At 32.8% G+C, this 9,925-nt stretch overlaps 1 long non-coding RNA gene across 1 annotated transcript; it reads left to right on the forward strand.

The window, feature by feature from the left end:
- Positions 1 to 5,207: 5,207 nt before the first annotated feature.
- LOC145259842 (uncharacterized) lies at positions 5,208 to 8,826 on the forward strand. Its single transcript, XR_013864215.1, has 2 exons — positions 5,208 to 5,343; positions 8,539 to 8,826. It is a non-coding gene; the product is annotated as an uncharacterized LOC145259842 (long non-coding RNA).
- Positions 8,827 to 9,925: the final 1,099 nt, after the last annotated feature.

A 9,925-nucleotide genomic window follows, 5' to 3' on the forward strand; every position in this document is an offset into this window, starting at 1 on the left:
TCAGAGACATTGAGGTCGTGTAGGAGGTACTCGCACAGTACGAAAGAATCACGGGTGCCAAGATAAACCGCAGCAAGTCGGTAGGACTGCGGTTGGGCGCCTGGAATGGCAACGCAAACCTCCTGACACCCTTCAGCTGGACAGATGGCCCGGTCCGGATCCTCGGCGTGTGGTTCGGACCGGGTCTCCAGCTTGACAAGAATTGGTTGGAGGTACGGTCAAAGGTGGAGGCTGCAGTCAATTCGTGGCTTCCTAGGAAACTTTCCTTAAAGGGGAGAGCTGAGGTGTGCGCCACTTACGTCTTTCCTCTCATCCTTTACCGACTGGCCATACTTCCCCTGCCTGCACAACACCTAAAAGCTCTTGTCGAACTCTTGTCCTCGCTCCTTTGGGACAGAGGAAGACACTGGGTGAGCAGACAGGTCTGTATTCAACGTCCGTGTGAGGGAGGCTTGGGAATGCCGGACTTGAAGTGTCATCGAGATGCTGAGAGGCTGGCCTTCCTGAGCCACTATATGCAAGATGACCAACCGTGGCACCCCGTGGTTACTGCCGCCTTCCCCGACCTCGTTCTCGACCCTTCCATCGAGAGCCGTCGCAGGCCGCGGGGAGAATCTGCCTACATGAAAGAGTGCCGAGCCGCGCTAAAACGACTACCAAGGTCCAGTGACCTTGTGACTGCTACCTGTAGGGAACTCCACAGGGATCTAGTGAAGGGGGCCGCCGCCGACCCGCTATGTGCGCGTTTGGGGTGGCAGCAGAGTGAGATCCGCTCCGCGTGGAGCTGGGCGCCAGGTTCGAGTTATCTGAACAATTCGGAGTTCTCTCTGACCTGGCGATTGGCTCGAAATGCACTTCCACTCAACAACATACGATGCAGTTCCAGGTTTTTGGAGTCGCCTGATTGTCCCCGTTGTGGGACAACGGCCGTAGAAACTACTGATCACGCTTTCTTTGATTACCGCGAACTCCGCCAGTACTGGTCGTATGTCAGCGGAGTGAGGGCTCGCATCGATCCTGAGCATCCTCGCCCAATTATTGTATCCAATGTTGTGGACAGCGTGAGGCCACCGTGGGACCGGGAAAGACAAATGGTCTACGTTACGATCCTAGCCGTGGCGAGAATGGTGATTTGGACGTCACGTCTGCAAGGTTGCCGGGGGGTGTTGTCTTTTTCTGATCAAGATCTGATCGCTTTCTTTAAACATCAACTACGAGTGAAGATCAGATGTGATAGAAGAAGGCTGCATCGCGCGGCATTTGACAGAAGATGGATGCATGTGGCAAGTCTGTGTGTACGAAGAGGAGCCAAATTTGAATACATGTTCCCCGCCTAGGTGTGGAACGCGCAGTTCTGTAAAGTAAAATTAAACAAGTAGCCTCTCAGCTAGCTGAGTGTGTGTTCCATCCCTCCCCGATTAGGAAGCCTCCAAGATCCCCATCCCCTCTTACCTGCAATTTTTGTTTTCACCCCTTCCTCTAAATTTTACCCATCTTGGAGAGAAAGAAATACAAACTAACCCCCATCCCTTACCCACCAAATTTTCTTTTCTCCATTCACCCCCATCTAGAGGGCATCCCAACCTAGAGACTGACCCGCGGAAGCGAGGTTTCTTTTACAAACCTAGTGGAACGGGCAGTCTATTAACTAGACGGGGTTGGGAGGGTCCTACTAATCACCTTTTGTTTTTTCTTCCCCCGCCCTCGACACAAATGAATTATTGTACCATTTTATTGTTATCTTTTTTGTTTTTACACGTCAATAAAAAATGTTTTAAAAACTGGGAGTTAAGTAGGATGTCCCCCAATATGAAAGGGTGAATGCGGTATTATGGTGAAAGAAGATACTAGCTGGGAGAAACTTTTGATTTTGTTTAGTTCTGGAGTGATAAGGATGACCAACGACCCCCCCCCCCACAATCCCCCCTTTTGAGTTGGCCATGTGCCTTAAGTTTTTTGTTCATCGTTGATTTTGACTGTATTTTTAACATGAATAAAAGATTTAATATCTCAAAGTGTAGTATCTGTTCTTACTACATGCTGTACTTATGTTTGTAACTTTGTGATATAAAATGTGGGTCACTTTTTTATATTAATTTAATGTAAAATGGTCACCCACTTTACAACCAGTCAGTCTCAAAGCCATTCAAGTCATTCTCCAGATCATTCAAGTTGTTTTTGAGGGATTCCAGTTATTTTTTAAGCATTCAAGTCATTCTTAAGTTCATTAGTCATTCTAAGTCACTTACTTTTTATTTAAGTCATTTCAGCCCATTTTTCGGTCATTTTTGTTTATCTTTAAGAATTTCATGTCAATTCACGCATTCATTCATTACACGAGAGCACGCAACTAATGGCTATCGGCCTTGTTTGGTACCACCTTGCTTGTTATCTAACGAGCAGTAATATTGAAGATTGATATTAAGACAAATGAAATGAAGCCAATATTCGACTTTCACAATATTACAATCAAACTAAGATTTGTTTTTAGCCGAGATTTATTGTAGTCAAAACAGTGTCTGAAATCTTCTATGCATGTGGGTTTATTTTTCCAACACCGTCATTGTTGTGAGCCTCAGTTGTTTTTTCATCACTTGATAAAACTCACAATGACACTCTTTTTCCATGGAAATCATTCCAGAAAAGGCATGAAGCCACTTGATGCAAGGAGGTAAAAAAAAAAAAAAAAAAAAAAATACTATTTCAAGGTTAAAGTTTAGCTTACAAATAAATGTTATATGAAGATTCCAACCCAGAAAACAGAAATTCTTCCTCCTTTGACTGAAACATCACTGATGGAATGTGAAAACTAGAGAACAAAATTAGGAAAACAAAAGTTACAAGGCTGCAGAAAGTAAACCCATGATCCATTTTCTATCCTTGTTATGCTTTCAACAGTAAATTTGAGAAAACCATATTTGCCAAAATATAGATTTTTTTTTCCTAGTTTTTGTCCAGCTTTCTTATATTAACAAAAACAATTTTTTGTTAATTCTGTATATGAGGCAATAATATCATATTCCAAAAATCATGTAAATTGAGTAATTCTTTTAATGTTTTTGAAAAACAAAAAAAAAAAAAAAGATTGATAATTTCTTCTTAGTATATTTATATTGTAATGCCTATGAATACCCAGTAATTGCTTAAAAATGCTTTTCTTCATAAAAATAAAACTACTTGATCAATTTATGATTTTTCGAATATATTTTCATTTCATCATGGGTATGTATATCAAACGTATTTTTTTTTATTTTTTATTTTTTGATATAGAGCGAATTCTAGACAAGAACCATATTGTTTTTATTGTTAACGCATTTAAAAAAAAAAATTTTTTATATTCTCCCGGGCAAGGTGGTGAAAATGAGTTTTGCAAATTTTTCATGAATGTCAATTCCATTTTTTTTTTTTTTTTTTTCTTTAATTTTTTTAATTTAATTTAATATTCCAATTTTTTCTTTCAGATCTTTCTAAGTGAGGTTACCTTCTTTTCAGTGCCACTCTCCACATCCAGTCAGGTATTTTTTGTCCTTTTATAGAAGGACTTGATTTGAAAATCATTAAAGGGAACTTGTTTTTACCACTCTAATTTTTATAAAGTTATAAATGTGTTTGTTTAGTTCCAGATTCATAGATCCACATTAATAAAGATAAGTTTAGGTTAAGGCCACTCGAGGATAATGGTTAATGAATGTAAGGCGGTAGTTTAGTAATCGTGTAAATTGGGTAAAATTTCAAACTATCTTGAAATGCCGCAAGCTGTCCGAACTTTACATAATGATCTTTCTCTTCTAAACTGCAACTCTGTTACAACTAAATCAATCGCTTACAGAACAATTGATCTCAAGATTAGATTATTTGGACTACTATTTCTTATCCTGTGTTATTCTTATGTTGTTGGTCGATATAACCTACGACCTTCTTCAGGTTGTTTAGCTCTGTAATCTGCACACAATTTTGAATGGGATCCTTTAATCCATGGGAGTAGGATGCTCTTGTTACATCACCCATGACTGAGTAGACGTCTTAATTCGTAGTTGTATTTGTAATCTTGCCCATGCTGAGGATTGAACCATCAACCTCCAGAAGTGTACACTGAGAACTGAATTTTACTTAATACTTTATCAATTAAGCCATAAATCCTTGGATTAGTATGAATTTTGGGAACCTTAAATTATTTTTGTACAACCCTTTATTTAAACTACAAAGGTAGATTGTTTTTGTTTAGTCAGCCATGACTGAGTAGAAAGTCTTGAGTAATTCATGATTATATTTTTAGTATCGCTCACAATGAGGATGGAACCTTTAACTTTAAGAAGACTTTTACTTAGAACTGATTATTAGTAAGCACTTTTATCCGTTGTGCTGAGAGTCCTTGTAAATTAACATTTTTTATAAAAGTAACCTTACACATTTGATTTCAAAAATGTTACGGCCAAACAACCATTTAGTTTTAAGATATATATTTCTCGCTTGTATTTGCGCTATTATTCTCGCATTTTGTTCGATGTAACCCTCGATCTTCAAGTGATAGGAAGTGATATAAACCTACTGGGTTGAAAGTGGAAATGAACTTAAAAATCTAACATAACGACATGCCTGAAAATGGTCGGATGTGAGAATAACATCCAAGATAAAAGTACAAATAATGCAAAAAGTCAATCCTTATTTTAAAAATTTCAAAAACACTAAATTAATTTATGCATTTTTTTTTTTTTTTTTTTTTTTAAAGGTAAATAATGAATACAGGTAGGTATTTTCTATTGTGTGTGTGTGGTGGGGGGGTGGGTTTGATTTAAAAAAAAAAAAAAAAAAAATCCTTTTTATTTTTTATTTATTTTTTTTTAAAAAAAGATAATTTAAATAAAAGAAAATACAATTTTTAAAATGACTTTTGTTTTCTTTGGATTTTCACTTTATTTTTATGTATTTATTTTTCTTTTGTCTAGAATTCTCCTTACATTATTTTTATTATTTAAAGAAAAATGTGCCACAACAAAAAATTTTTAAAAATAAAAATTTTTTTTTTTTTTTTTTTTTTAAGTGGCAGGAAGAATTTTAGACAGGAATTAAAGTCAGATGTGAACATGTTAGATAATTCCTCTTGATTTCAGTCTTTTTATTTTTACTACTAGCTACTAACATTCCTGATAAATAAAATATGGTGTTTGTGTAGAAGAATGATTTAAAGTAAAAACGCTATTATGTATGTCATGTCGAAATCGGTAAAAGTTTACTACAATCACCAGCAAAACCAGGCATCTTTTTTCTCTCTCTCTTTCTGTATATGAGGGCTCCAACCCTCCTGGGATTATACCACCAGGATAGGAAGAGAAAAAAAAAACCGTTTTAACTAGTAGTGGGACGATTAATCGGAATCGTTAATCGTAAGAATCGTGTATTTTAGGAGGTATCGGAATCGCATCGTTAAAAAATACCTTAATTTTCCGATTCCTTCATTACGATTCTTTTAGTCTGATGTTGAAAGAAAGAAAAAATTCCCTGATATTTCTAACTGCAAGAGAGAAATGTAGCATTTTATAAAAAGAAACCAAAGAAATTCATTATTAACAGGGCAATGCTTAGTGCCCCCTCCCTTACAAGATTCATTCATTCAGATCTATTGTAATCAAAACTACAAAAGAGGTAACTTGAAAAGAACTATGCAGGGCTCTACATTGCGAATAAAAATAAAAACGCTTATCTTTTTGGCGACTTTTTTTTTTTACTGACAAATCTTCTAATAGTGAATGAAAATGCTTTTTCAACTTATATTTTCTTAAAACAAGCAAAGTAAAATTATTTAAACAGTAAAAGGTTTAATAGAACAATATACTTTTTTTTCTTTTTTTAAAAGAAGGCTTTTGAAAGAAATATCTCTAAAGTGAAATTGATCACGTATTATTTCGCAAAATTTTGACAGTAGTCGGCTTCTTTTGAAGTTTTAAAAAAACCAACCCCATACCTATCTCTTCCAAACCTAAAGTTATTAAATAACCCCTTCGTTAATTTAAGGGTAATTAATTAAATTCAGTCAAGTTGTTTTTTTTAAATTTCATTGAAATAAAATCCATTTTTTAAATTTTTTTTCTCCAGAAAGATAAAACCCTGAATTTGATTATATTAAAAGCAGAATAATATCTTTTTTCTAGAATTTTAAATTGAAAATTAAAAAAAAGTGTTTGACGCAGTTTTTTGCCGAACAAAAAAGAAATTAATATATATATTTTTAAAAGGTGTTGTAATCAATAAATTTTTATGTCTAAATAATATTTACGATTAATTAAATAATTTCATTTTAAAAAGTATTTATAAATAGAATTTTACTTAAGACTTATAGTTTAGCAATATTGAACCGCATCAACCATGTGTGAATTGAACACAGTCAACCAAAAAAAAAAAAAAAATCCAAAGAAAATGCATATTTGCATTTCATCATGTAAACTTTTATACATTGGTTTCAAAAAATAAATTATATAAGTTTTTTTTTGTTAACTACTGGTTGGTACAATTTACCGCTCCATCCCTTTATATTTTTTCTTTTTGTCTTTTTTAGCGGATTATTTTCAATTAATTATCCAAATAAGTGACTAGCTTTAAAACAAAATTTAATAGTAAATTATTTGTTTACAGATAAACTGAATTTTCTAATATGGCCTCAAAGTACAAAAAAAGTATTGCATGGAAACTTTTTGAAGTTGATGAAGATCATGAGTTGAAAGCCATTTGCAAAGTCTGTCAAATTAAAATATCGCGAGGAACAAAACCATCTAACATGACCACAACCAACATGTTAAAACATTTAACTATGAAGCATCCAAATGAATTGGAGGAGCAAAATAAAAAAGAAAAGGAACAAACAATTACCAACTAGTCACTCAGAGCAGTTTTATTAGTGAGGGTCGAAATCGCAGTGTCTTTTTTTTTTTGCCTAAGTCACCAATTTTTTTAACTTCATAGAGTAAATACAATATATACAACTAAAAAAATAATTTTTAAAAATGCTGATTCTATTCATGAAAAATTCTTTTAACTAGAAATTAAAACTTAGGTAAAGATAGCTGACTGACAGCAACAGGAGCACTGGTTAACTACTGAACCACGTGGAAAGGTGTGGGGGAGGAAAAAAGGAAATTAAAGGATGATAATAAATTATGATAATCGTCTTACTTCTTTAAAATTTTAGGCGGCATTCCCGGGCGATTTTAAAGCACTCTCTCTCCAAAAGAAAAAAAAATTTAATTTTTAAGTTTGGGAAAGATATATTTATTATAACCGAATTCCTGTATGAAGACTGGATCTACTTTATTGGGCGTTAATTTGTGAGATAAGTAATTTTTCAATGTTTAATGTTTTTAAAGTTTCAATTATCAATTAAATTTTTTTAATTGCGTTTTTTTTTTTTTTTCAATTTATTTATAAAAACAAAACAGAGTTTAAAATGTATTTTCAAGGTAACAAGCTTCGAAATAAGTCTAATTAAAAAAAAATCACTTAACTTTTAATTTCGACAACACTGAGAATTTAATTATTAAAAAAATATTGAAACGTGGCATTTTTTTTATTTAACATTTCTATTAGTTCAATTAATTTTCTTTCAATAATTCATTTCACTCAACAAACTTCACCATTTTTTGTTTTGTTTTATCTTTTTCTGTAATTTTGGTAACTATTTTTGCTCAATTTTATCTAGTATTTCATTTGTTTTTATAGTGGTATCATTTTTATATGTGTACCTTTGATATACCCTATTTCAAAATTAGTTTGGCTAAACTTATTCTTCACGTTAGAAACAACGTGTAAAAGTAATGAAAAAGTAAAAAAACAATAGGTGTTAACTACTCTTTGTGAATTATGGAGGTCTGAAGAACTGCCGTCACAAATACAACTATCAATAGCCAAACAAAAAATCGTTTTTGAAATTCCTTTACTTGTAACTTTTCGCTATACCTACCTTTTGGTATAAAACACAAAAACTTTCGATTAATGGTATTTCTCAAATATGGTCGTTGACTTTGGAAGGGTTATTTTGTATCTACAGCGCCATGTCACGTGGTATATTGTTTTTTTTCATTACGCACGTTATTTTTTTTTATTTAATTCATTAAATCTGTAAATTATGATGACCAAAATAATGAATCGTGTTAATTTATTCTGTAATTTTCTTGTTTTTGTTCTGTTATATAAATTCTATTTTATTTGTTTTTGCTCTAAAGGATAAATTCTATTTTCTTTGTTTTTTTTTTTCTGTATTCCAATTAAGTAAAATAAATTTTCTCTAAAATAAATTTTGCTAATTTTCCGTTTAGTTTACTATATAATAATTTTATTTAAACCAAAACACGACGGTGTAGACAAAAAATATCTCTTCCAAAGTTAGGGAACATATTTGGGAACTACCGACCATAAGTATAAAACTACCTGGTATATTTCAAAACAATAATTCTCTAGGAATCGGAATCGTACTTGGTATCGGAATCGTTAATCAATATTTTCCTGGAATCGGAATCGTATAAAAATTAGGAATCGTCCCAACACTAGTTTTAACAGACCCTTGATAAAGGTATGTTTCTATACCGGAAATTTGGACATTATGTAATAAAAATAAAAAAAATTTTAATAAATATTTTCTTAGTTTTCAAAGATTTTCAATTTTTAAATTTATTGTATTTAGTAATGTTGAAAACTAGCGCTTCTACACTATTGGAACGAGATTTCGGAAATCGTAAAATTGAATTTTACATGAAAACAATTGTATCTACGTATTGCTCGTATTTTTAAGATGATTATATCCAAAAATTGCGAAAATCGATAATGTAGAAAATTATTTACTAAAAAAAAAAAAAAAAGAATTCGATGAAAACGATCGTAAAACAAAGGGGGATAATTTTCCATTGATTTATCGACTACAAAATCTTGTCCCAATTCTGTAAAAGCACCTAAAAATTTCTTAAAATCCACACTCAGGCAAGATAATTTTAATGTTAGTATTTTGCAAGAAGGCATCACTGTCCTCTATGAGCAGATATCCTGAATCTTTTTGAATCTTTCCTCTAAAAGGAGAAAGTTTCTAGGAGAAAATCAATTTCACAAGCGAAGCGCATTTGTATATGTATCCAGCATAGGCGAGATAATTTTAATAACAGTTTTCATAGGTTTTGTCGTCGTTTTAACATTATAGCACTTTGTATTTTTCAAGTGATTACCCACCTGGTACTGACCAAGCTCGACACTGCTTAACTTCAGTGGTTTAATGAGAACTTTATGTCATAAAAGAGTTAAATTATGAAATCTCCATGAATAGGAATTATCCTGAAATTAAAAAAAAAAAAAAAAAAAAAAAAAATTCTTTCACAGGAGAAAGTTTTTCAAAAAATATCAATTTCACAAGTGATCAGCATTCCGAGATGATTATAATGATAGTTTTTGTAAGGAGTTATTGTTTTACATATAGCACCTGGTATTCAAAAAAAATGGTTACCCATCTGGTAGTGACCAGGTTCAATATTGCTTAACTTCAATGATTGAATATTAATGTTTTACATTGCAAGGAGGTGCCAACGTCCTCCTACAAACATTGTCTGATATTCCCAAATGGTTACCCATCTGATACTGACCAAGCTTAACGTTGCAGAAATTTACATCATAAAAAGGATAAATTTGGAAACGTCCATGAGCAAATGCTGTTCAGAATTAAGAAAAAATGGGTTATTGGTATTAAAGTAGTTTCATGTTTATTTCTGTTTTTTTGTTTAGCGGAAGTTTTGATTGATTGGTTGGTTGTTTTTGTTTTACGGCATATCAACCCTTTTCGGGTTATTTAATGCCGAATCCAAAGATTTTGAAGAAAATTTTTTTTTAATAGAATATATTTGTTTTCACATTGGTTTCTATTTAACCCATAGTTGGGACCCTAACAGGTACTACC

This window comes from Euprymna scolopes, chromosome 35 (assembly GCF_053919585.1).
Source record: "Euprymna scolopes isolate OS-2025 chromosome 35, ASM5391958v1, whole genome shotgun sequence".
NCBI classification, from domain to species: Eukaryota; Metazoa; Mollusca; class Cephalopoda; order Sepiida; family Sepiolidae; genus Euprymna; species Euprymna scolopes.